Source organism: Microcebus murinus, chromosome 24, assembly GCF_040939455.1.
Source record: "Microcebus murinus isolate Inina chromosome 24, M.murinus_Inina_mat1.0, whole genome shotgun sequence".
Classification (NCBI taxonomy): Eukaryota; Metazoa; Chordata; class Mammalia; order Primates; family Cheirogaleidae; genus Microcebus; species Microcebus murinus.
Window position 1 is genome coordinate 6,608,690 of NC_134127.1, and position 25,800 is coordinate 6,634,489.

The window sequence follows — 25,800 nt, forward strand, 5'->3', positions numbered from 1 at the left end:
GGTGCAAGATGTTTTTCTATTCCCAATTTGATATTTTCGCTTGCACTGAATCCAATTAGAATATCAGATGTTTTGCATTTCCAGAGTGAGCATTAATAAAACATTGTGGGGGAGGGGGGATGAGAAAATGAAACGTTTGAGTCTGCATGATTCACGGATGTTTTTCAGTATCATTCACTGCTTCCACTAATGAGCAATAGCCGAGAAGCAATATAGGGTATTAACTGTTACATATTATTAATGCCCTGCTTGAGAATGAAGACAAGGCCTTCTCCGAGCTGCTTATAAACAGCTTGTGGTGTTCCCGAAGCTTCTCTCTCGTCGCCCCATTCATCCCCCTAAGCTAATCTTCTCAAAAGCTTTTCAACATTCAAACCAAAACTTTCAAAGGGAAATTAAATGGGCTCCTCAAAAAAAAAAAAAAAAAAGTTTCCTCCGGTTAAATGATGCCACAACAGACATAATTAAAATATATCTGCAACATTTGTTTAAAAGTCATCACCCTAGAGAACCAAGTTTCCCCAACAACTGAATTCAGCGCAGTCACTGAATCACACGTGGTTTGTTGGGTGGGAAAAATATCTGCCATTCAGGCAGTTAAGTTCTGATGAATCAAAAAGATAAATATCCAAGAGGGAGAACTAACTGGTAGCAAGGTTAATACTCAATCTTCCACAAAGGATGAGTAAAATCAACTTTCCTCCTAAGTGCAATTACTGAATTAATGTAGGCTCTTCCCGGGCCTGAGGTCGGAAATGTTTGCTAATGCGTGGACTTGCAAACTGGCAGGAGGACAGTAAAAAATGAAACTGAATCCTGCCCGGGTCATAATTGCACCTGTGGTGTGGTGTTTATTCTCAGCTAGAGAAACGTTTCATTTACTGAAGCTATCTTGTCTGCACCAATCCCCAAGCTCTTTGCTCAACTTGATTTGCAGATCAATTGTCATGATTAAAGTTAAAAGATGTGAAGGAGCCAACTGCTGATTCAAAGGGGTGGAGGTGCTTACTGCAGTGTTATTCACATCCTGAGTTAGACTAAGCTGGTGGAGGAGTTCCTGGCTGCAAGCAAGAAAGTTCCAAGATATTGCTGAATGCTTGGAAGTGAGTGGACCTACTGAGGGGAAAGAAGAGCACAGGAACAAAAGTTATAAAAATACACAGGCTCATTTGCGAAAAGTGAAATCTCTGCTAGCCAAGGTGTGATCTACACATTTCCTTTAGTGAACATGAGTTTCGAGCTCATGGAGCCCGGCTGGCACGTCCTCTGAGCGAGCTCACCATTGCTCGTGCTGCTGTCTGATAGCTAAATCCAGCCAACCTCCTCTAGAGAAGCAGGCCGGCCATGTCAATGCAAACGTACCAATGTGGCCACAACCAAGTCCCAAAACTGAACGTGAATCCACCCACATCTCCACGCAGCCCTGCATTTTCCTTCCCAGTGCACTGGAGAAGAATCCATCCATGCTCCTCCTCAGCTCCTGCCTTCGACCCTCTGCTCCTCCGGGATGCCCACCCTGCCTAGTTTGCACCCCCTTTCCAATGCATACCTTTCTCCTGTTTTCCTGCACTGACTCTTTGGGTCAATATTTAAGCTTTGCTCAAATTGATCCCATGTTTTGAAAAACCACATTCAGATCTACATTCCATTATCAGTTTCTTCTTTGCAGAAGGGCGGCTTGCATTCATAATTCCTGTTTCTTTTGTCCCCCAATCTTTAACCTATTTCAATCTAGACTCATTCAGCCAACCCGGATCCCACAAAAGTTACCAATGGCTTCCATGACAACAACCCCAATTCAGCCCCCAACTGAATAGACTTATTTGTATCACTTGATGCATATGACAATTTTCTTTTTCTTGAAATATTCTCTTCACTTTGTTCCTGTCTTTCCTTTTATCTCAATGGATCTTTTCTTTTAGTTTCCTTCAAATCCACCCTTAACCATTAAAATGTTGGAGTCCTGCAAGGTCTGGCCCTAGGCCACCCTTTTATATCACTTCTTTTTATCCATGCTCAGAGCTTTCATTAACATCTGTAAATGAGATATTGCCACTGGATGTCAAAAAAGGTACCTCACACTTGGTGTGCCCCAAAATCTAACTCATTGTCTGTCCCTTGGTATTGCCAACACTGCTTTTTCTGGTTCTACCTCTTTAAAATAAAGGAACCCCCTTGTTTCAAAGAGCACAGGTGGGCTGCAGCATGGATGTGATGGGGGTCAGGACACGCTGTCCCAAAATATGGCACCCTGGTGATTGAGAAATTAGCAGAAGCAGGAAGGTCACTCTCCACTTCCCCCACTCTTCTTCCCTGAAGCAGGCAATAAAAAACCTAGGATGGATTTTTTTCAACTTCCCTTGAAACAGGTCATAAGACCATCATTCAAGAGGTACTCTCCCTATACCCAGAGGAAAAGAAAATTCTAATCTCTGAAGACAAATGGTCCCATAAAGGAATCTGTACAAATTGGCCTTGCTAAATGTCCCCTAGTGTGTCACCATCAGATCACACTCTTGCCCATTCCATTTCTCCATGACCGTCTACTTCTTCATCAAATCTATTACAGCATAAAAATACACAAGTTTAACCATGTCTTTGGGTCTTTATTTCCCTATGAAGGCGCCTATATCATGTAAAACTTATATTCAATAAATGCACATGCTTTCCTCTTGTTAATCCGCCTTTTGTTTTAGGTGCTTCGGTCCTGAATGTAGGATGGATGAAAGAAAAGACATTTTTCCTCCCTGACAAATGCACCTCAAACATCACGCTGAGTCTGAAAGAAGCCAGACCAGAAGGGACATATATTACATGATGCCATTTATATGAAACGTCCAGAAAAGGCAAATCTGTAGAATAGCTGCTTCCCAGGGCCAGGAATGGGGAGGGGGAGTGATGGCGAATGAGCACGAGGTTTCTTTTTAGGGTGTTGGAAATGTTTTAAAATTAGACTCTGGGGATGGCAGTGCAAGTCTAAAAATATACTAAAATTTATTAAGTTGTACACTTAAAAATGGGGGATTTTATGCCATGTAAATTGTATCTTAACAAAACCATTCTTAAAAATGACACAGGTAGGAGTCAAGTTTGACTCCCGCCTTCTCTTCTCACCCTCAGTTTTCAACTCACCCTAAGTTCCACCAAGTAGACTCCCCAACTTTCTGGAATTACTCATTGCTCTCCATCTTGCTCCACTTTAATGCAAATCAGCACCATCTTTTCCCGGACTACTGCAAGAGCTTTTTCCACGGTCTGTCCCATCAGGCCTGACACCCACAGCAAACTGTTCTCTCCACGACAGCCAGAGAGACTCCTTATGCTTAAAAAAAACCCTTTATTGGCTTCCAAAAGTCCTTAGATGGAGATCACATTCCTTAAACTGACCTCCAAGACTCAGCACAACTCCAGCCACTATTGCCCCAATCTCTCCCATCCCCTTCTCTCCCCTCGGATAACTGTCTGGGCAGCACTCTTCCATGCCAGCTTCACCTGCTCAATTCCCACCCGTGCCCCCTTCAGGTAAGGACACAGGAACTACCTTGGGGTAAGAATTACCCTGGCTTCTCAGTCTAAGTCAGCCCTGTTCGATCTTGCTTTCAGAGAACCACGATTTTCTGCCTTCTAGAAACTGATTTCCAGTTTGCAATTAAATATTACCCACTGTGATGACTTGGGTTAGTATCTCCCCATCCCACCACCACGGAAATGGCCTGAGAACAGGGAGTTCATATCCTTTAGCCTTTCTGCTCAACATCACATCTTTAGCAAGACTGGTGCTTGACCTTAAATGCTTGTTTACATTATAACTTTTCTGCTAGCAGTAGTTAAATACCAACACCTTTTATTAATAAGAAATTCCTTCCCCGATGGGTCAAAAAGTAGGGCATTGGCTACTATTATTTAGTATTTCAATGGGATTTTCACACACATGCGCACGCGCATGCCCCTGTGAAATAATTTTAGTTTCGTTATCCCTATTGAACCCAGGTAAACTGAGGACTAGTCTCTGAGAGGGGCACCAGGATAGAAATACAGTGAAGCTCCACCTTCTTGTAAATCAGACAGAAATTACCTTAAGGCTTGTCTGCAAATCATGACTCTTTTCCCAGTTAATAGAAAGAAACTTTGCCAGCCAAATAGAAATGATGTTCCCCTCCTCCATAATCCTGCCAGGGAAAAGGTATTTTGACATTGTCTCCCCATCTCCACACAGACTAACAACTTCCAGCTCTGAGGTATGACAGCACCATGGCCAAGTCCAGAGTCCGCAGTCTCTCTCTTTTCCCTGTGATTAAAAATACGCTTCTAACCATCCCTTGGCAACAAGATTAGCTGTCAAGTTCTCAGTCCCAATTCAGTCATTCCTTTTCATGCCCTGGGCAGAACCCTGAGCCTCACTGGGTCAGTCCTGGGAGAAAGCCTGTCCATCCCCTGGGTACCATTACCTAACCCAAAATCCAGAGCCTTTAGACACTACACAGTGGAGAGAAAAAAAAAATCTAAAATATTAGGTAGAAAAAGTGCTAAAGCCATGTCCTAAGAGTCTTCTATCAGAGACTCCTAAAATAAAATAAAGAACAAAAGCACAATTAAAACAGGGCAAAAGAAAGTCCCATTGTACAAATTAGAAATTTGTAGAAATAAAAATACACTTGGAAAGACAAAAAAAACTAAAATCATAGAAATTAAAATACACTTGGAAAGACAAAAAAAACTAAAATCACTCCTATAAAAAAGATAACTGACAAATTTTAATGTTATAGATGAGGACCGTCAGAATTATTCTCATAACTGTATCTGAATAAATATTCTGAACACTTGACTCAACTTATACAAGGCACAGTTTTCGTAATTAGAATTCCGCCAGTGTGTACAAGTGATTTGAATAGCAAGTAGCTGATGGAGAGTACTGCTTTTCATCATGGTCACTATTTGTAATTCTTAGGAAATCAATTCTTTCTAGAGCTTATTGATCTTCTATCTGTAAAATGAATATAATACTGCTTGGCAATCTCATAGGATTTTTTTGAAGAGTAACAAAAATATTGTCCTGTAAGATTCAAGGTGTTCAAGGTGTAATATCACACCTCTATTTGTCAAAGTAAATAATACTAATAAAAATTCATTATCATGCAAATTATTATTAGAGAAGAGTGTGTTTAATATATTTCCTTTAGAAACTCTTAGGAATTGTTCTCAGGAGATGTTAGATAGATAACACCAGTCTGGGTACTAAAGATAAGATGCTGAGAAAAGAGCTAAAGGATATGCACTTTCTGTTCTCTGACCATTTCCAGAGTGGTGGGATGGAAATCTACCCTAGGGACAAAAGTAGGAGCCCCACCTTGATCCTGCCCTGAGCAACCATCACACCCAGGGGAAGGACGATTGTCCTGCCAATCTGCAAAAGAATGCAGGAAATTCCCGAGCCCTGGAGCCAAAGAGCCCAGGCACAAAAGGATCTAGAAAATACCCCAGACTAACCCAAGGTCAATTATGTCACTAACCATCCATCCAAGTAAGGTTCAATAGTGATGTTTAAACCACAGGAGGGCCCAATCCATACAATATAAAACAGGACCCCAGACAATAAGCAGAGCCTCTTGTTACTACAGGGGGTTGTTCATTGTCTGTAGGGGATGTATCCTGCTGTTGCTGTATAACTCTTATCTTGCTCTTCCCCAATGAACTTCCTTTGGTGCTGGCCTTGCTGACCAGTGGATCTGGCCATTCTTCTGCCAAGAGCACACCAAGAACCAAGAATGGACTGCCAACCCAACAGAGAGACCAAAGATTTAATTAGGTACTGTATTATGAGAAACAGCATCATTTTATACTTAACTATGAGACTAAGTATCAATAACCTCACAGAAAAGGTAGCTTGTATATGTGTTTAGAGTTCAAGGGAGAAAAAAAAATCCAGCTAAAGTAAAACTACAAAAACTTAGAATAGACAAAAGTTCCCTCCTTCCTTTCCCCTCCTTCAAAAAAAAAAAAAAGAAGAAGAAGAGACAAAAGAGATAGGGAAAGATAAGAAAGGTAACTTTGAGAACATAACTCTTCATAATTGGCATCTATTTTATTACATGGAACCATCTAACACTAAAAGGTTACTTAAAAATCGTCTCTTGATGTATCCAAATGTTAGTTACTTGAAACAAACTAAAAACCAAATTAACTTCTAAACGTTTTCATGTTTGTTCCCTTTGCTTAAAAGAAAAATTCACCTATCAAGTTCAGTGACTTCTTCTTTGATATGCTCTCGTAAAACCTAGAAATGCAGGGTCTTTTGTTCAAGAAATATGGAGAATGGTGTATCAATTAATGAAAGAAAACAGACTATCCATTGAAAATCATTATGAAGCATTCTAAAAACCAAACTTAGTATTAAAAACCTCAATAGTCTGTTTAATTAAAAAAGCCCAAATATTCAATATTAGATATTTTATTTCATGTTTTTAACACCAACACCTCTTTTGGATTTAATTCTATTTGTAAATATCAGTTTTTGTGGTTTACCTTTTTGTTGTTGTTTTGTGATACAAACAACCTAAAGACGCCTTTAAATTATTTGCCAACTAGAAAGGCAAATTTATTAATTATAAATACAGGATGAACAACATAAGGATATGCCACCAAGTTTTAAAGCAACTAGCTTCAGACCCACTTTGACACAAGAATTCGTAACATGCACGAGCTAGGCCCTTCCTCCCAGAGAGATGGTTAACGCCTTTCCTATTTTCAAGACTAGGAACAGATGCTTAACTCCAAAGCATACTGGCTTTTTGTCACAGGCTTCACTGAAGCAAATCTTAATTGCTAATGAAATTAAAGTCTAGATAAGAGCAAATTTAAAGTGTGTTTGCCGTACAGAGAATGCTACCCCATAGCATGGTCTTTGTCACACTGAGCACTTTTGGATTAAAAAAAGTTGAAGGTCTTGGGAGCAGCCTCAGAACCAAGAACTTTCTAACTCTCTCCTTTCTCCCCCAAAACACAGGAGGGGCGCTCTCTAGAAGTTCCTTTATCTGAGGAAAAGTCCTTCCAAAAGAAATAGAAGTGAAGACAGACCCCCTTCCCTAGGAATCTCAAGTGACCAGAGTTAACCAGAGAAGAGAATAAAAGTCATCACCACACCCAGACTTTTTATCTATTCTTCTAAGGGAAACCCCTAGAGATTACCTAAAAGACTTTATCTGCATAAGAAGATAACCTCTGTTCATAGTGCAGTTCCGCCCCTCACCTTCCCATAACTTGCCAGTCCTGTTCGGTTTCCTAACAGAATCATTTACAAACTGTTGTCTGCTTCTTGGGCCCATTTGTTTCCCTTGAAAATCATTTGCTACCCCTCTCACAATCGCCCCCATCTCCTCTCCACTGGGAAGGAGCTGTTTAAGCCTCAACCATCTGGCCTTTCCTTGAGTGTCATATTTCATATGGCTCCCATGCTTATGCATGTTCATAAACTTATATGCCTGTTCTCCTGTTCATCTGTCTACTACCAGTTCATTTCAGCAGACTCCAAGCTTCGCAGTGGGGTAGAGAAAATTCTCTTTGGCCCTACAGGGTCTTTAAGCACAAAGCAGCTTGGGAGACCCCAAGTTCTCAATCACTGATGGCCAACTCCAGCTTTTCCTTGATTAAGAATGAAAATGCTAGTAGTAACTTTGTATTTCCCTCCTTATAGATTTCCCTTCTCAGAGTGCTCTGACAGAAGTAGCACATCCCACTGACAGTCATTTCTTCTGACTTGCCTCTTGTCACCGTTAAAACAAAAAGAAAACAGACGAAAGATAAATGTCTGAGCTCTGAGGACAGAGTAATACCATAGCTTATCTGTTTCATTTGACCTAGACTTGGAGCCCATTCTGTGCTTAAGGAAATAATGGCAATAAAATATAGACTTACACTTAGACCCTAAGAAAGGTGCCAAAAAAAAAAAAAAAAAAAAAGAAAGAAAAGAAAAACGCAGTGCTCCAGAAACAAGAAAGATTAAAAAGAAAAAAAAATCAGCAAGTGAAATATTTGGGAGAATTTATTTTTTATCCAGTACTTGCTCCATGCAAAGCCAGCTACCAAAAAAGGAGTCAAACCCCACTCTTGTCCTTTTATGGTGTTACAATGGTGATGACATAAGAATGGGTAAAAAGAAAAGCTAATGAGGAAGAGACCAATGAATAAGAATTGCCATATAAACTAATGACAGTAAACATACATAGATGACAGATGATCAGTTTTCGGCAAATAAAGGTCTGAGTGGAGAAGAAATGAGAAAATGCAGTTTAAAATGCTAGACACACATGTCAGGGTAGGGAAAAGAAAATCAAACCAAAGGATACATGTGTGTCACCAAATCCCATTTTGTTCATCCCTAAAGAGCACTCCTAGAGGCTACAAACCAGTAATGAGTATTTTGAGTTGTGGATCTCTTCCCACATGTCAAAATCTCTAAAGTCTCTCCTACTCCCTGGACTGTATTTTTCAGTATGATATACTACTAGCTACCAAGGATAATGATGCTGCAGACCCTAGTCTTACATAAATGGACATATAAAAATATAGGTTTTAATGATTAGTTAAAATGGAAGGAAGTAGCGATGTAATTAATAATCTAGTATTGGGGTTCCTTTAAATAATGGTATCCCCTGTGTAAGTCAAGTATCATCTAATTTATCAAACATAGACCTATTGTTTAAAGCTAAGTCCATTATGTTAATAGTCACGTAAATTGTCAATATCTCCCTAATTCAGTTACTGCTTATTTTGAAAAATTATACATGGCAAATAAATGCTTGAATGTCTCTAAAACAGAGCATTGATATCTCAGATTTGCAAAGTCTTCAGAGATCATGAAGAGACACCTCCTGGGTAAACGTCCTGCTTGAGGATACCTATTCCAGAAATACTTTATCTACAATTCACTCAGCAGCCTCTATTATCTGAATGCAAACAAGCACATGTAAAGTACTGGTTGTTCCTTCCTAACTAACACTGCATCAGATACTAAAAATCATGTGTAGAACCCCAGTCAACTTGTGCTTACTTTGCAAACAACTGTTGCCAATTATTTAAGCACATAGTGAAGGGGTAAAGGAAAATGCAAAATAGGTGAGCAGATGAAAAGGAAAAAAAATAGCAAGAAGTAGTGCAGGAAAATTTTGGTAAAAAAAAAAAAAAAAAAATTGGCCGGGCTTGGTGGCTCATACCTGTAGTCCTAGCACTCTGGGAGGCCAAGGCGGACGGATTGCTTGAGGTCAGGAGTTCGAAACCAGCCTGAGCAAGAGCGAGACCTCGTCTCTACTATAAATAGAAAGAAATTAATTGGCCAACTAATATATATAGAAAAAGTTAGCCGGGCATGGTGGTGCATGCCTGTAGCCCCAGCTACTCAGAAGGCTGAGGCAGGAGGATGGCTTGAGCCCAGGAGTTTGAGGTTGCTGTCAGCTAGGCTGCCATGGCATTCACTCTAGCCTGGGCAACAAAGCAAGACTCTGTCTCAATCAATCAATCAATATTATAAAACTATTTTTGAGAACTCCAGTTAGAACACAACCTGAAGCCATTTGGTGAGATGATAATCAATGCTACACCCTCTGATAGCATCTCAAAGTCTCCCTCTTCCAGAGGCCAACAGAACAAAAATGTTCATGATGAAGGGCCTGAATCACTGAAAACATTTAATACATATCCCTGTACCTGATATGCCAAGCTAAACCATCACATATTGTGCTTAAAGATATTTCCATCAAAGACTACTCAGGTGTTTGTTTTGGTTTTGGTACATAAAAAGGAAACTTTGGTTATATAGAAATTTCTCTTCCATGAGCCTCCAAAATTCTTAATAAACCAAAACAAATAAGACATTTCTGTGCTTATGTTTCTGGTGATTACCAGATGAGAGAAAATAGAATTGCTAAATACAGAAATCCCTGGTTACAAAAAACCAACTCACAGTTTTAAGAAGGAAACATCATAAACATACTATAACATCTGTATAACTTATTCTTTCCAATGGATTATATTTAAGTGAAGTAAAGGTTTGCATATGAATAGTGTCCTCTTTCTCTTTTTAGCGCATAATGTTTATTAAATGTGAAAACAAAAAAGAAATCATCTCTGAAAAATAAACTATCAAACACGAACATTATTGTAACTGAACATAAATCTTTGATGGACATGTCTTGGAACACATCTCATTATTTCAGATTAGGTGAAATATCCAACGCTGCAATGTTTAAATTTTTGCAAAAGACCAAAGCAGCATGTTTGTAGAAGTGGATGTAACCAACACAGCTGACTCATAAGTCAACAACTCGGAATGACATAATTGGAAAATTTTGCCAAGTGTATTAGTTTGTTAGAGCTACCTTAAGAAGACACCACAGACAGGAGAGCTTAAACAAAAATTTATTTTCTCACAGTACTGGAGGCTGGAAGTCCAAGATAAGATGTTGGCAAGTTTGGATGTTCCTGAAGCTCTGTGGCTTACAGATGGCCACCTACTTGTTTTGTCCTCACATGGCCTTTCCTCCGTGTGTGCCCATCCCAAGCATTTCTGTGTGTGTCCAAATTTCTACTTCTTATAAAGACATCTGTCAGATTAGATTAGGGCCCACCCTGACGGCCTCATGTTGACTTAATCGCCTTTTTAAAGACACTATTTCAAAATACAGTCACATTCTGAAGACACTGGTTGTTAGAACTTCAACATACAAATTTGGGGGAGAAACTTCAGCCCATGACATTCCAGCCCCTGCCCCACGCCCAAATTCATGTTCTTCTCTCGCATGCAAAATACATGCATCTCCAGCCCAACAGCCCAAAGTCTTAACCCCCATTCCAGCACCAATTCTAAATCTCATACATCACCTAATTATCAAAGTGTGGTGGAGAAATGAGATAGGATTCATTTCTCAACCACAATGAGGCAAAATCCTTCTCCAGCTATCAATCTGTGAAACAAGATAAGTTATCTGCTTTCCAGATACAGTGGTGGGACAGGCATAAGACAGACATTCCTGTCTCAAGAGGGAGAAACAGGAAAGAAGAACATGATCACATAAAGCAAGTCTGAACCCTAGAAGAGAAGATTCCATTCGATATTAAGGCTCAGGAATAAGCCTTCTTGGTTTAATTCTGTCCTCTGGGCCCACCAGGGTGGCAGCCCCGCCTTCCAGGCCCTGAGCGGTAACCTTGGCCCACTAACACTGGGGAGGTGGCCCTGCCTTGTGAAACCAAGGAGGACACAGCCTCACCCCTGCCCCAGACTCTGGCCCATGGAGGCAGTGGCAGCCCTACTGGTGTGAATCATCTTCAGGGTCATTCTTCCGTTTTCTGGAAAGATAACCACGTTCCCAGCTGGAGAGCCCTACTGTGGCATCCTGCAGAATCCCAGAACCCTAACAGCCTGCCTTCCTCCCATCTCTGTAATCTTTAGTCCTCACAGAGTCTGTTCTGGTGGGACCCCATCTCTATCCTGCCCTCTGCTGAAATGGCTGATTGTATCCATGAGTCACACCCATAATCTCTTTATCGAATGACTGCTCAGCCACATGCCTGGTGTGCTCCCCATTACACACTTTCTCAACTTCTGCAATACAGATAGGCTAAGAAGTTTCCAAATCTTCAAATTCTGATTCTTCTTTTTGCTTAAAAAATTCCTCCTTTAGTTTCTCTCTCCTTTAACACTTTACCATAAGCAGCAAGAAGAAACCACGCCACACCTTAAACGCTTTGCAAATTTAAACAAATTTCTTCAAGTAAATATGTTATCACTTCCAAATTCTACCTTCCATAAAGCACAAGAACAACACTCAGCCAAGATCTTTGCTATTTTATAGCAAGGATCACCTTTCCTCCAGTGTCTAATAACACAACGTTCTTAATTTCATCTAAGTTGTGACCAGAAGCACCTTTCACACCCACATTTCTACCAACAGTCTCTCTAACATAATCTAGGATTTATCTAGCAAGTCCCTAAAAACTCAGCTTCTATTCATCACTCAGTTACAAAGCCACTTCCACATTTTTAGGTATCTGTTACAACTCCCACTTCTGGCACCAAAACCTATAGGAGTTGGGGTTCTCCAGAGAAGCAAAACTAACAGGCTGTGTATGTGTGTGGGGTGTGTGGGCATGTAGGTGTATGTATATGTGTATTATATACGTGTGTGTGTGTGTGTGCACAAAGAGAGGAAAGAAGAAAGAAAAAGAGTGATTGATTGACTGATTTTAAGGATCTGGCTCCTACAATTGTGGAGGCTTGTTAAATCCAAAAACTGTAGAGAAGACAGGCAGGCCAGGAGCCAGGGAAGAGCTGCAGTCTGAGCCCAAAGACAGTCTGTTGGCAGAAATCCTTCTTGCTCAGATGGGGTCAGTTTTTGTTCCAACTGATTGGATGAGGTACACTCATATTATGAAAGGTAAGCCTTAATCAAAGACCACTGATTTATGTGTTAACCTCATCCAAAACACACCTTCACAGAAACATCCAGAATAACGTCTGACCAACTACCAGGGCACTGCGGCCCAGCCACATTGACACTTAAGATTCATCATCACGCCAAGGATCATCTCCATTTCATAAGGCACATGCATCGGGCAGAGTGCTATGATCCACTCAAGTCAGCAGCCATGGGGAGTTTGCAAAGACTGGGGGCCTTCACATTCTAAGAAGAGAAGTAGCTAGACTAACACTGCTTAGGCTTTGAGCACAGTAAAAAGCCACCTACTAAATATCAGATGCAAATTATGACCTGTGGTTGAATAGTATGGGCTGGGATTCTGTCACTCTCTAGTTCTGAGTCCGGTCCTACCTGGGAGCCTTAAGACTGAGGGTCTGACCTCATGAGCAGTTACTTGTATGACCCCAAGAAGGTCACTCCATGTCTCTTGGCTTGGGTTCCCTTAACCACTCAGAGGGCATATTGGGAGATGAGTCTTCTTCTAGTTCTACAACACTAAAACTCAGAGCTGCCTGCCCGAATAACTCAGGGAATCTTCCTTATGTTGAAGGTTAGAAGTGTGTGATTCTTTCATATGGACAATAAGGACACTTAATTCACTGCTATGCTCATTTGCATTTTTTCTAGTTTTCAAGATAGACATATTGTTTCATCATATTTCCTCACCTGGTTCCCTTGTGACAAATCATAGACATTCTGACTGTGACCTGGAGCAATCCAGTCAGATGTGAGGTTTAAATAAAATCTACTTAATGACAATAAAAATACTTTTAAGATTATACTTCAAGTTTGATTTTTTTTTTCAGATTCAAGTCATCATAAGTTTTCTATGGAGTAGAAAAATAAAATCAGAGATCATTTCTGCATTTATCTAAAGGTAAAGCCCAGGCTGAGAAAACAGATGTTTCCCCGGGCTCCCTGTGAATTAGCATCAGACTGGCGTTGAACTTCTCTTAGCCCAATGTGAGCACTCTGGCCCCTTGAGTACAGGCTTAGGGGTCCTATCGGCCTGTGCTGGGTGGATGATTACTGCAGAGGGAACACAGCCACACGTACGCATAACAGGAATTAGAACGTGCTCCTCACAGAGCCCAGGAAACAGCTTTTATAACTACTCATGCTAATTAGGAAATTACTGAAAATATTTCCCATAGTTAAAACAGCAGCACTCCTCAATGATATGCCACTCTCTCCTTATATAGAAATCCTGGTATGAATCAAAGCCGAATAATCATCCATCACTGTCAAAGGTAAATTGCTGCCTAGATACAAAAAAAAAAAAAAAAGCAAAAAAACAGCAGTGTGACATTTAAAGCATTGGGAAGTAGCCAGCTTGTCCTCCCTGTAAGCTTCACGCCGCAGAAAAGCAAAGGCGAAGACACATGAAGGGACAGGGTCCAGAGGTCACGTGCTACGCATGACTTTGACATCCAGGACCGTCGGGAGGAAGCATTCTTCCGTCATCTCCCCTGGGTCTACACCACTGTTTTACACAAGTCGCTGCATTTGATTCTTATAACGACTCTTGGCTTCTGATCATGCCCATTCTACAGATCAGGAAACTAATCCCCGGTGAAATTAACAGCATATCCAGGGGCCTTCCTGCTAGCAAAAGGGGGAGCCGGGAATAACAGGAAAAGTCTGTCTGACGTCCAAGCCTATGTTATTCTCGCTGCTTCATACAGCGCCTGCTGCTGGAGGTATCTTGGTGGGTACCACCACCAAGCAGCAGTGTGTATGTGTGTTAACGCACTGGATAATCACATGGGCTCTGATAATCTAACATTACGTAAAGCTTTCCGTGGTCAATCTGCACCACCATTTAACAGAATAAAAACTGCCTACCTACTCATGTTATGGAGATTAAATGAGATACTCCGTATAGAAACTCACAGCATGCAGCACTCAGGATAGGATAAACCAGGTTTCTTCCTAACATTTCCAATGCTGAAAATACGAATATATTTATGAGAAATGTAGACTGGTCATTTTGTCCACCTCTCAGTAAGGCATGCTGGAGAAAACAAATCCCGGACTTGTATTCTAAAAGCAAATCCTGGATTAGTCCTGCAGAGGTAGGACCAATTATTATCATGTTCATCAGCACCCGAATGAACTTGAAGCCAAATAACGAAGTAGATGGGATCACTCTTTAAGCCCGATGGCACCAACTTAACCTTCTCCCTCTCTTGCTTCCTATGTGTTTTGCTTCTAAGGGGTTTGCCTCTCATGGGCTTATGGATTTCTTCTGTTGTAGAGGAGAGTGACTCAAGGAAATGACATAAAGTATCACACTGGTGACTTAGAGTGTTGCTATCAACATCCTCATCTCAGTAAAAATAAAACAACTTATAAGAGGAAGCTCTTTATTTAAGGCAACTATGTGTGTGCTGTTAAGATATTGAGAACTACAGTCAGACAGCCTGGGCTAGAGTACAGGGCCTTCTTACAAAGTCACCAGTAAGCAAAGTTGTCTGATCTCGGCCAACCTAAGCTCCCCCCATTGAAGATGGTGATGGTCACAGTGCCATCCCCAAGGGTTGTTGAAAGCATTAAATGAGGGGTGCAAAGCGCTTGGTACAGTGGCAGCACATAGTAGGCACTCAATGCATTTCAGCTCTTATTGCTGGAATGCTAAGATCCGTGACACTAAGTCAAAGAGAGTCCTTAAGAGCACTGGGAAGATCCTTTGCCCAAATCACACCATACTGTCCCATAAGACAGGTCATGGTCAAACACAGAGAACGTGTGCATCGGCACTGACAGCTGTACTTGGATTCTACAACCATGAGGAGGCAGGAAACATAACGTGCCATTACATCCATTCTTCTCTCTGGCTCCACCCGCAGATAAATACATAGAAAGTCTCTTACCACTGAACTAGGCAGTCAATAAGTATTTATGGAGCACCAACAGTGCTGCAGCACTAAGTGAGGTGCTTGAGAAAACAACAATGACCAACAAGACCGACATGGTCCCTGAGCTCATGACAAATATGTTCTAGTGTGGGAGAACCAGCAAAAGTAAAGTAGATAAAAAATAGTTTGCAATGAGTGATGTGAAGGAAACAAACATAATGATACAAACAAGGTAAAGAATGATTGGTGGGAGCTTATTTTAAATTGGGGGGGGGTCAGGGCCGCCATTCTGAAAAGGTGGCATTTCAATCGAGACCTGAAAGATGACAAGGAGATAGTTACAACCAGTCAAAATTGGAAAATTTAGCGAATAAGAAAGGGCATTTGCTGTGGTCCTGGGGCAGGAGAAATGGGTGTGTTCAAGGCACTGAAAATCTACAGTGTCAGCAATGAAGAATGACTTAACAAGAGTCACATCAGTATGGCTGGAGCTAAGTCTCTCGGGGCCTTAAAAGATATGGTATATATTTCACTGCATCCAACTGAAAAAAAAAAAAAAAAAAGACACTAGAGAAAATCATCTCAAAATACGTTGCATTTACTCAGGAAGTAAAATGAGGATTATAATCCAGAATGCATGGAACGGCAATGAATCCAGTCCATCCAGTGTGTCCAGTGAGGGAAGGAAAAAAAGGGAAGCTTTTATCAGCAAAAAGGGAAAGGTTCACAGAATCTGCTTAGAAACAGAGTCCACTGGCTCCAGAGGCTCAGAGCTGGAGTTGTTGCGAGTTCATCAGTAGACACGCCCTCCCTGGGCAGGGGTTCCATTGTGAGCATCTCATCTGAATTACTGCAATCCTGCAGCATCTCTACTGAGAAACCCTGTCGAAGCAGTCAGTTCCTGTAGAACACGAAAGGGCCTCTTGTTGGGGCTTCTAGAAAGTTCTGGAAACAGTTTTTGCCTCCAACAGGTAAGCATGAGCCTCCCCCCGTCCTCTATGCCTTCCCGGCCATGTTCTGTCTGGGTGTGACCAAAGTGATTTCCTCCTGCCACCTACAATGTTCACCACGGTGAGGCCAGTGGAAAGGCACTGAGGAGTCACGCAGGGGAAGGGGTGTGACCTGCCTGACCTTCTAAGGTGACCTCTTTTACATGAGGGAGAGAGACGGCCTTCCCTGGTGCGGTGTGAGGGCAGGGACGTCAGCTACACAGCTGCGACTGTAACGGGCCCACAGGCTGGTGCTTTGCACAAGGAACTCATGAGGGAATGGAGAAAAGGGAATAAAGATATACTGCAAGATAAGTAATAAAACAACCCAAAAGATGGCTGTTGGGTGAGAAACAGAGAGAAAAACGGAAGAAACTGGGAATTCTGGCTAGAGCTAGGGAAGCCCGGGCAGTGAGCAGAGCCAACGCCAGGCTTTGGCTCCTGAAGAAGGTTCCAGCAAAAATACAATAGAGAGGTTATGTGGGGTTGCAGCAGCTGTTGTTATTTTCCCTTTTCTTTCTCTCTTTGCCTCCTCCCCCATACCCCCGCCGCCTTCACAGGCTTTTGACAAGGAGATTGGCACTGATGTCTTGCTGATTGAATACAAATATGCTTAATTCATTACAGAGATAGAGGAACTCAGCCTCCCCTTAAGGGTCATCATCCAGATATGATTACACCGTCAATGGCAGCCCCGTCTCTGGAGGCAGCTCTCGATCTGGCAGGGCACAAGCATCTCTTCCTCTGGGTCCCCCACGCTGGGATGCAGCACAAATTTCCGGCTTAGAATCTCGATTCCAGCAGCCCCGTGTTAACCACATATGAACTTCCGGTGTCAGAACAGCAGTCTAAGTGACTGCCTAACGGAAAAGAAAAACAATTAAAATGTTTTCATCTGTTCTAGAGACTCATCCTAAGCTGATACATTGATTCTACCACTGCTCCTAGTTTGCAGTCAATGCCTCCCAGGTCTCATGGAGATTGGGAGTGGGTAGAGAGAAACCCTTAGTTTCCTTTGTACCTTGATATTTCTCTGTTAGAATAAATGTGAAGATATAAATCCTCGGGCCCTCTATTAGTAGGAAGAACCATACTGCTGTTTAGAAAAAGTGAGACAAATTAAAATGCTCTGTGATCTAAGATTAGTTCCCACCTTTCTAGCTAAGTTCTCTCAACAAAAGTCACCCTAGGGAAGGATCCGATCTAGAACGTTCTTCAGGAAGACCGGCCTGCTAGCACCGTATGAAATATACACACATACGTCCCCGCTGGTGACTGGGGAGGTGAAAATATCGAACGTCCGGAATCCTTCGTGGCAGGGTAAGTTAGGCAGATACACACACTCATAAAATCTGGCCACGATCAGTAAATAGCACTAGCAGTTGGTCTTAATGTCACCCTGAGCTTAGGAAGGAAGAGACTTTCAGAACCTAACTTGTTCACAATGCTTAGAGGAGATCCGGTACTGCCTTGTGCTGTCAACACATGCACGTGAGATATGGAGACCAGTCCCCAAGATTCCAAACTCCTGTGATCACGTGTCTCTTGCAATTCACGTGAGATTGAACAGCATCACTGAAAAACAGGAAGGCTGTGTGTGTTTTTTTTTTTTTAATTTTTTTTTAATCTACTGCTAAGAGGCATACAAGGGAAGGCTCTCTTTAATGACCCACTGAAATAATTGTAGTAACCCTGCAAATTATAGTTTTAGATTTGTTAATATTTGCATTAGTGGTCTCTCCTAAGTTTCATGATGTCGGTTTCTGTGTCTGTTTCCTAGCACCTACTAGTGCATCTACAGTAAAGTAGGCACTTAAAAAAATATTGGTCACATTAATAAGTAAGTCTTTGCAAGGCCTCACTGAGGAAACTGATTTCAATTCTCAGGTCCACATTAGAAGAGGATGTTCAGTGTGTCCAGAACTGACTGGCTAAGGTGGCAAAGTGACCAGAAAGTCTGATTATATTAGCAACGTGAAAGTCCACAGTTGAGTCCAGGCATGGTATAAGGATATGGCGACATTCTTCATGGATTTGAATGTTACGTTTTAGAGAAATTAGACTTATTCTGGATCCTCAAAAGGCAAAATTACGAAAAACGTATGGAAAGCAAAGACACATTTCAACTCAAGGTTAGGAAGAACATGCTCATAATTTGAATTATCTAAAAATTAAAACATCTACTTTGGGAAGAAGTACAGATTCCACTAACAGACATACCTAAAGGACAATTCAGTATCCACGGCCCCCTGAAATGCTAGAGACAGGACACCCTGCACTAGACTAAGGTCCTTTCCTCCCAGAATACCATGACTTTATTCTATGGAATAAAAACATATATTTTGGCTTGTTTGTTTTACAGAATGACATATACAAAGCATGTTTCTAACAGCTTAACTTGGCATATGGTAGGATATATTTGATGGGATAAAGACAGAAAGCATGTAATTAGGTTTAAAGTCATAAATATTTTAATGAGGATGATAAAATAGAGTATAACTAAGAAAGAAAGAATTTGAGGGACACGGGAGGAATAATCCAATTCATACAGTCTCCTGATTAACCGGCTGTGGGAGTGAAGGCGTTAAAAAGGTACTGGACGGTAACCACATGCCAGGCACAAACGAGTAAGGGAATGTTGGTAACAGTGATAGAATTTTTTAAAATGGAAGAGACCAGCTTTATAGGAAAAAGCTCAAGTCTGATTTTAAAATCAAAAGTGTGGTGTGAAATATTAATAATGTGTATGGAAATATTCATCATAGGGTGAGCCATTGGTCTCAAATTCAAGGGTGAGCTTAGGACTCCTTAAGTGTTATAACTGTTAGAAAAGGAGGAGGAGGAAGAGGAGGAGGAAGAGGAAGAGGAGGAGGAGGAGGAGGAAGAGGAGGAGGAAGAAGAGGAAGAGGAAGAAGAGGAGGAGGAAGAGGAGGAAGAAGAGGAGGAAGAGGAAGAATAGGAGGAAGAGGAGGAGGAGGAAGAAGAGGAAGAGGAGGAGGAGGAAGAAGAGGAGGAGGAGGAAGAGGAGGAGGAGGAAGAGGAAGAGGAAGAATAGGAGGAAGAGGAGGAGGAAGAGGAGGAGGAAGAGGAGGAGGAAGAGGAGGAGGAAGAGGAGGAAGAAGAAGAGGAGGAGGAGGAGGCAGAGGAGGAGGGGGAAGAGAAGAGGGAGCAGGGAGAACAGAAGGAGGAGAGTTACAACATGAGTATCAGAGCACAGACTTGGGAGACAGAAATGGGCTCAAAGTTTAGCTCTAGCTCTTACTAACTTTGCCATGCTTGTCAGTTACAACAGGTAGCATTTATTGTGCACTTACTCCATGCTAGACACTGTGTCCCGTAGAGCAATGCAGTTAGTAGAGGGAAAAATTCATCTGGATTTTCTATCCATAAGGGAACACTTAAGATATCATGGTTAATTAATAACAAGAAATATTGTGTGGGTATTAAGAGCAATGCTTACGTCCATACCTATAGACCCGAAGAGATGTTCACTACTCAGCTTAGTCACAGAGAAATTTATATAGCTTGATCCTACATTTCATGAAAGTTAAAAAAAAAAAAAACCCACAAATTACATATACAGGTACACACTATTTATCATCCATGTATTTCTCTCACACTACGCATCCAATTTTTCAGGCAATCCTTTTGACTCCCTTTAATATATACCCAGTACCATACATAAATGTCTGGAGGGCTAAATCATCAGGCTATTAACACTAGTTATCTTGGAAAACAGGAGAACATTGGAGTGGGAATATTTAAAAACAAAACAAAAAAAGCAAAGCCCAAGCAAGAAACTCCAGCATATTATAAACTTAAATAAAAATATAGAACATAAAATTCTATCTATACTAGCATTTGCAAAATCTCACTATTAAAAATATACACATGGACAATCAGAAGGTGACATTTGTTAATGAAACCACTGATTGAATGAGATGATGGGATTGTGAGGAATTTTAGCCTTAACCATGTTTTTACTTTTTCAGTATTATACTTTCTAAAAGACTAATCCCTACTTTATACCTAAATTCAAAGACCAAGAAAGATGTAGAGCTAGCAAAGACTTTAGAGTATTTATTCTCAAGTTCAATACTACTCAACACAGGGAGCAAATGGCCATGTCAAGTGTTAAGTATGCGGGGGTTGGACGGCTAGCACAAACTCCCTGTATATACTGGGCTTTCTTGTTTTAATTTGAATCATTTTGTGGTCATTTTCCATTGCACCAATACACATGAACTCAGCTCCGGTAAGAGCAGGAATATTATTACCCCTCTGCCTTCTACTCTCTAATCCTCTGTCTCGTATGATGAGCTGTAAGCACTTTATTTCGTGTTAAAGGCCAATCCCCTCTTTGGGTAGGATATGTTTGCCCAACAAAATATGTGCAGAGATTTACTTGTTAAAAAGCAAATAAAATAAGGTGGTTTCAACTGAGATTATTGGACCCAGAGAATCAACTAAAAAAGACTTTGCTGCAGAGATGTTTTGCAAGAATCTATCCACGTCTCAGGGGCTCGCTTGGTTCACAAATTGCAGGTGTTTAGACACACACCACATCTCCACTTGGAAGTCTAATCGTCACCTGAAACCACACAGATCCAAAACTGAACTCAATATGCTGCATCTCTACCCAAGCTTAATTCCACCAAACTCTTCCTCATCTCAGGGAAGAGAAATGTCACCCTAGCAGGTGGCCTGGCCAAGATGGTTTGGAGTCATGGTGGGACTTTCTTTTTCTCACATCCCAAACCCAATTTATCAGGAAATCCCATTGGCTGTCCCTTCAAAGCAGATGCAAATTGGACTGGTTACTTACCTGCCCACAGAGACTACCCTGACCCAAGCCATCAAAGTTTCTTGCTGGGACAAGTAATCGAAACAGCCTCAGAACTAGCCCCCCTGCTGTCTCCCTTGGGCTCTGAGAGTCTGTCCTGGACACAGGAGCCTGAGTAATGGTTTTAAAAGATAAATCACATCATATCATGCTTTGTGCAAAACCCTCCAAAGACTCTTTATTCCTGCGCTGTCCTTCTCAACTGTGAATGCTCTTACACAACCCCTTTCCCAGGGACAAGATTCTGCCATGGCTTGTCCCTCTGCCTGCAATGTTGTTACCCAATATTCACATTGCCAATTCCTCTTTCTAGTTTCAAAGGTTACTTTCTCAACAAGGCCTACCCTATTTATTCCATGTCAATGGCAACCTTTCCTGATCGCCTCTATCCTGCTCTACTTGTTGTTCCATAGCACTTACCACCTTCTCTATAATCCACTTAGTTATGAGGTTCGGTATATGTTTTCTACCCACCCCTGCTAGAAGGTAAGCACTACAGGAACAGAGATCTTTGTCTATTCTTATCACTGATGTATCCCAGGAACCTAGAACAGACCCTCACATACAGGAGGATCCCTCAATAAATACTGTTTAATAACAATTTCCGTTTTATCACATCAACTAGGAATGAGCAATGACAAATATTTTGTCTTTCTCGTTCTGCCAGTAAACCTCTTAAAAACACCTCAGGAATGTCACCAGGGAAAAACGATCCCATCTCTGTAACACTAAAACAAAATAATCCCCCAAATCCAGCAGAAGTTCTTATTCTTAGCGACAACTCTTCTAACACAATGAAGTCTTTCTTCTTCTACATATTCCATTATGTCCTGGGGTTCTCTTGCTTAGTTTAGACTTTATTTTTAACTTGGATGAGTTATTTATTTATTTAAGTGGTGATACACGTACTGCTGTTTATGATGTTAACTTTTCTTCACAAGAACAGTGTTATGGTGGCAGAGCCACATACCGTTAAGAGCAAACACAGGGGAATTGATTATCTCTATAGATAACATGTTCAATATTCTACATCTACATCACTCATTTATTACTAAAATGCAGCACAATAAAATACTAGAGACTAAAAGCAGCTTGAATATATTACTGACACTAAAATTGGTAACTCAGAAGAGAACATTCTGGTCTGTTAAGGGTCACCATTAGAAACACACGCCGGAGGACAGTCACTTAATAGTGCCTTCCCAAGGACAGGGTGATGGATCACCGCATCCTCAAATACCTTTTGTTAATGGAGGGCTCCACGATCACAGAATCGACTTTCACCCTAGTAATCAGATATGGAGAACAGCCGTGCTGATTTCGGATCCCTCTGCATTCCTTCCTTTTCTAGGAAAAGAAAATTGCCTTCATACAGAGTCAAAGCCTCCTAAAGGCTAACAATTTATTAGAAATTCCAACGACTTACAGCTTCAGGTTTAAGGCAAAGCAGGCTCACTAGAGGTTATGTGTATATCCACAACACCGAAAAGGCAGGGAAATAAAGCTCTCCAAAGCCTCTGTGAGCGAATAGTCTCGGTCGGACAGGGAAAATGCAGCAATCCAGTGCTGAAGATGTTTCCATAAACTACAGTTGTATTTCTGAGCTCCAAAGACAAATAAAATTTCTCGAAGTTTTTCATTCTAAAAAGATGTCATGTTCTCCGGAGATCTGCTCCTTTTTTTCACTCAAAATTTTTCTGAAACCCTCTTCTACGATGCCTGGTTTAAAATGTAATCCAAATAAACTCAACAGCTAAGAGTAAGGAGCTGCAGTGTGATTCAACCAATAGAGCCTAAAATCCCTAATGATCTAATTAAAAGCAGGTTAAAGAATGCTGTACTTGACTTTTTGCAGCCTCAGATACCCTCACACTTGATCAAAAAGCAGAGGCTGTTTAATGTTGCTAACACATTTCAATACCATCAGATCTGATATTCAAAAGCAACCCAAATTAAGGATCAGAACTCAATGCCGATTTCTCCTTTAAGAGACAGATATACTCCTGTAAGTAAAGCATGGTCTTCTATTTGAAATTTGGTTCCCATAGGAATAAATAAATTTAGCACTAACTCAATAGGACTGGGGGGAGCATAGGATTTTGAAATAAGAATCCTAGTGAGAATAGTTATCAGAAGATACATTTGCTTGTCTGCTTTCATCTGTAATATTAACATATACAATGTTACAACTTTTTTATGACAAGTCACTTTTTGTATAAGATGTTGGAGGAAAAAGGATTTTCATATGTGTGCTTCTAACCTACGAACTTTTGATATCAAGTTATAGATCGCTTAGTCACCAAGCTAAAAGAAAGAAACCTGAAAAAGCAAAATCACAATATCAACATTAAAACTAAAAGCCACTGTGCTTTCCTCATGGGGCTCCTATGTTTTTTCACATTGAGAAACAAGCTAAACAGAAATGCAATAATTTTTAAAGAAGTAACCCATCTATGATTAGTTTGGATTTTTATCTAATTTTATAATAGAGATTCTACATATCCACCTAAGATCTGTTAATATCTAATGGCAAGGGCAAGGAAAATAATTGGTAAGCTCGTAAATTATGAATTTGCATACAATTCCTTGCTTAAAATGAAATTGTTCGTTGATACAAGGCCTTTCATCCATCTTCATTAGTGATGTCAGCTCCCTAGTGGAATTCAAAATCCCTTTGAGTATTTACTTTTATTCACCAATAATCATGGTCAAAGATTATCTTTCTATTTAAACCAGTAGCTTTGGGAATAAAAATATATACAGAAACTGAATAAAAGTGGCAATTGCTTGTGAATGTTCTGATCACCAGCAAGCATTCAAGATATTATAGAATTACTAATACATAATCTTTCAAAGTTTCACTGTATATCTAAATATAACCATGGAGTGTTAATCAATGAATATTTGGTAAAAATTACAGAATAAAAATGCAATGTTAAGTTTTGGGCCACGAGACTCTAGATGGGTTTTTAGTTTTTATTATTTTTTTCTCTCTCCATGTTGCTTAAAAGCCACACGTGATTGTCTGTCATTGGGTGTCACAATAGTCCATACGAAATGCTATTCAAACTTTTTCCACACACAAACTCAAAAATAATTCTTTCTGTCCCCCAAAAATAACATTAGCAGTAGTATCTTTACACAACAAGCATCATAAGAATCATTCTGTGAAGGAAAAGAAAAGAGGTTGATTTTCAATGGTAGGATACACACTTTGAAATTATGCAGGTAAATATCCGAATGGTATGTAATGGATGAGAAAGAAAAGACCAAAAAACAAATAAATAAAAGACAAAAGATAAAATACTGAGTGTCATCAGCCTTATGCAGGCAATAATGTACACTAAAAATAATTATTATGAAAAATGAAAAGGAAATTCTTCAACTAATCCAAGAGAGAGAAAAAAAGCTACATTCTATGGTTTGAATGCATTAATATTAGATCTTGGAATCATTTCAAAATTAAGTGAAATGAATCACAAAAGCAAGCAAATGCCTTTTAAAGCACAAAGAAAAATTAGCTAAGAGGATGAGGAGTGTCTTTTCGAAAAAATGTTCAACATCTCTAATCATCAGGGAAATGCAAATCAAAACCACAATGAGATATCACTTAACTCCAGTGAGAATGGCCTCTATCAAAAAGTCCCCAAACAACAAATGCTGGCGTGGATGCGGAGAGAGAGGAACACTCCTACACTGCTGGTGGGACTGCAAACTAGTTCAACCTCTGTGGAAAGCAATATGGAGATACCTCAAAGCAATACAAGTGGATCTACCATTAGATCTAGCAATTCCATTACTGGGCATCTACCCAAAAGATCAAAAGTCACTTTATGAAAAAGACACCTGCACTTGAATGTTTATAGCAGCACAATTCACAATTGCAAAGCTGTGGAAACAACCCAAGTGCCCATCAATTCATGAGTGGATTAATAAAATGTGGTATATGGCCAGGCGCTGTGGCTCACGCCTGTAATCCTAGCTCTTGGGAGGCCGAGGCGGGCGGATTGCTCAAGGTCAGGAGTTCAAAACCAGCCTGAGCAAGAGCGAGACCCCGTCTCTACTATAAACAGAAAGAAATTAATTGGCCAACTGATATATATATAAAAAAAAAATTAGCCGGGCATAGTGGCGCATGCCTGTAGTCCCAGCTACTCGGGAGGCTGAGGCAGAAGGATCACTCGAGCCCAGGAGTTTGAGGTTGCTGTGAGCTAGGCTGACGCCACGGCACTCACTCTAGCCTGGACAACAAAGTGAGACTCTGTCTCAAAAAAAAAAAAAAAAAAAAATGTGGTATATGTATACCACTGAGTACTACTCAGCTTTAAGAAACAATGGTGATATAGCACCTCTTGTATATTCCTGGATACAGCTGGAACCCATTCTACTAAGTGAAGTATCTCAAGAACGGAAAAAACAGCACCACATGTACTCACCAGCAAATTGGTATTAACGGATCAACACCTAAGTGGACATATAGGAGTAACATTTATCGGGTGTCGGGAGGGTGGGAGGGGGGAGGAGGGGATGGATGTATACAACCACAAAGAGTAAGATGTGCCACATTTGGGGGATGGACATGCTTGAAGCTCTTACTCGAGGGGGGAGAGGGACATGGGCAATATAAGTAACCTTAACACTTG

General features: G+C 40.7%; 1 protein-coding gene across 4 annotated transcripts in view; it reads right to left on the minus strand.

Moving 5' to 3' along the window:
* The window catches only part of UNC5D (unc-5 netrin receptor D), a 536,775-nt gene that overhangs the window by 275,757 nt on the left and 235,218 nt on the right, over window positions 1-25,800 (minus strand). The gene's annotated exons all lie outside the window — the stretch shown is intronic.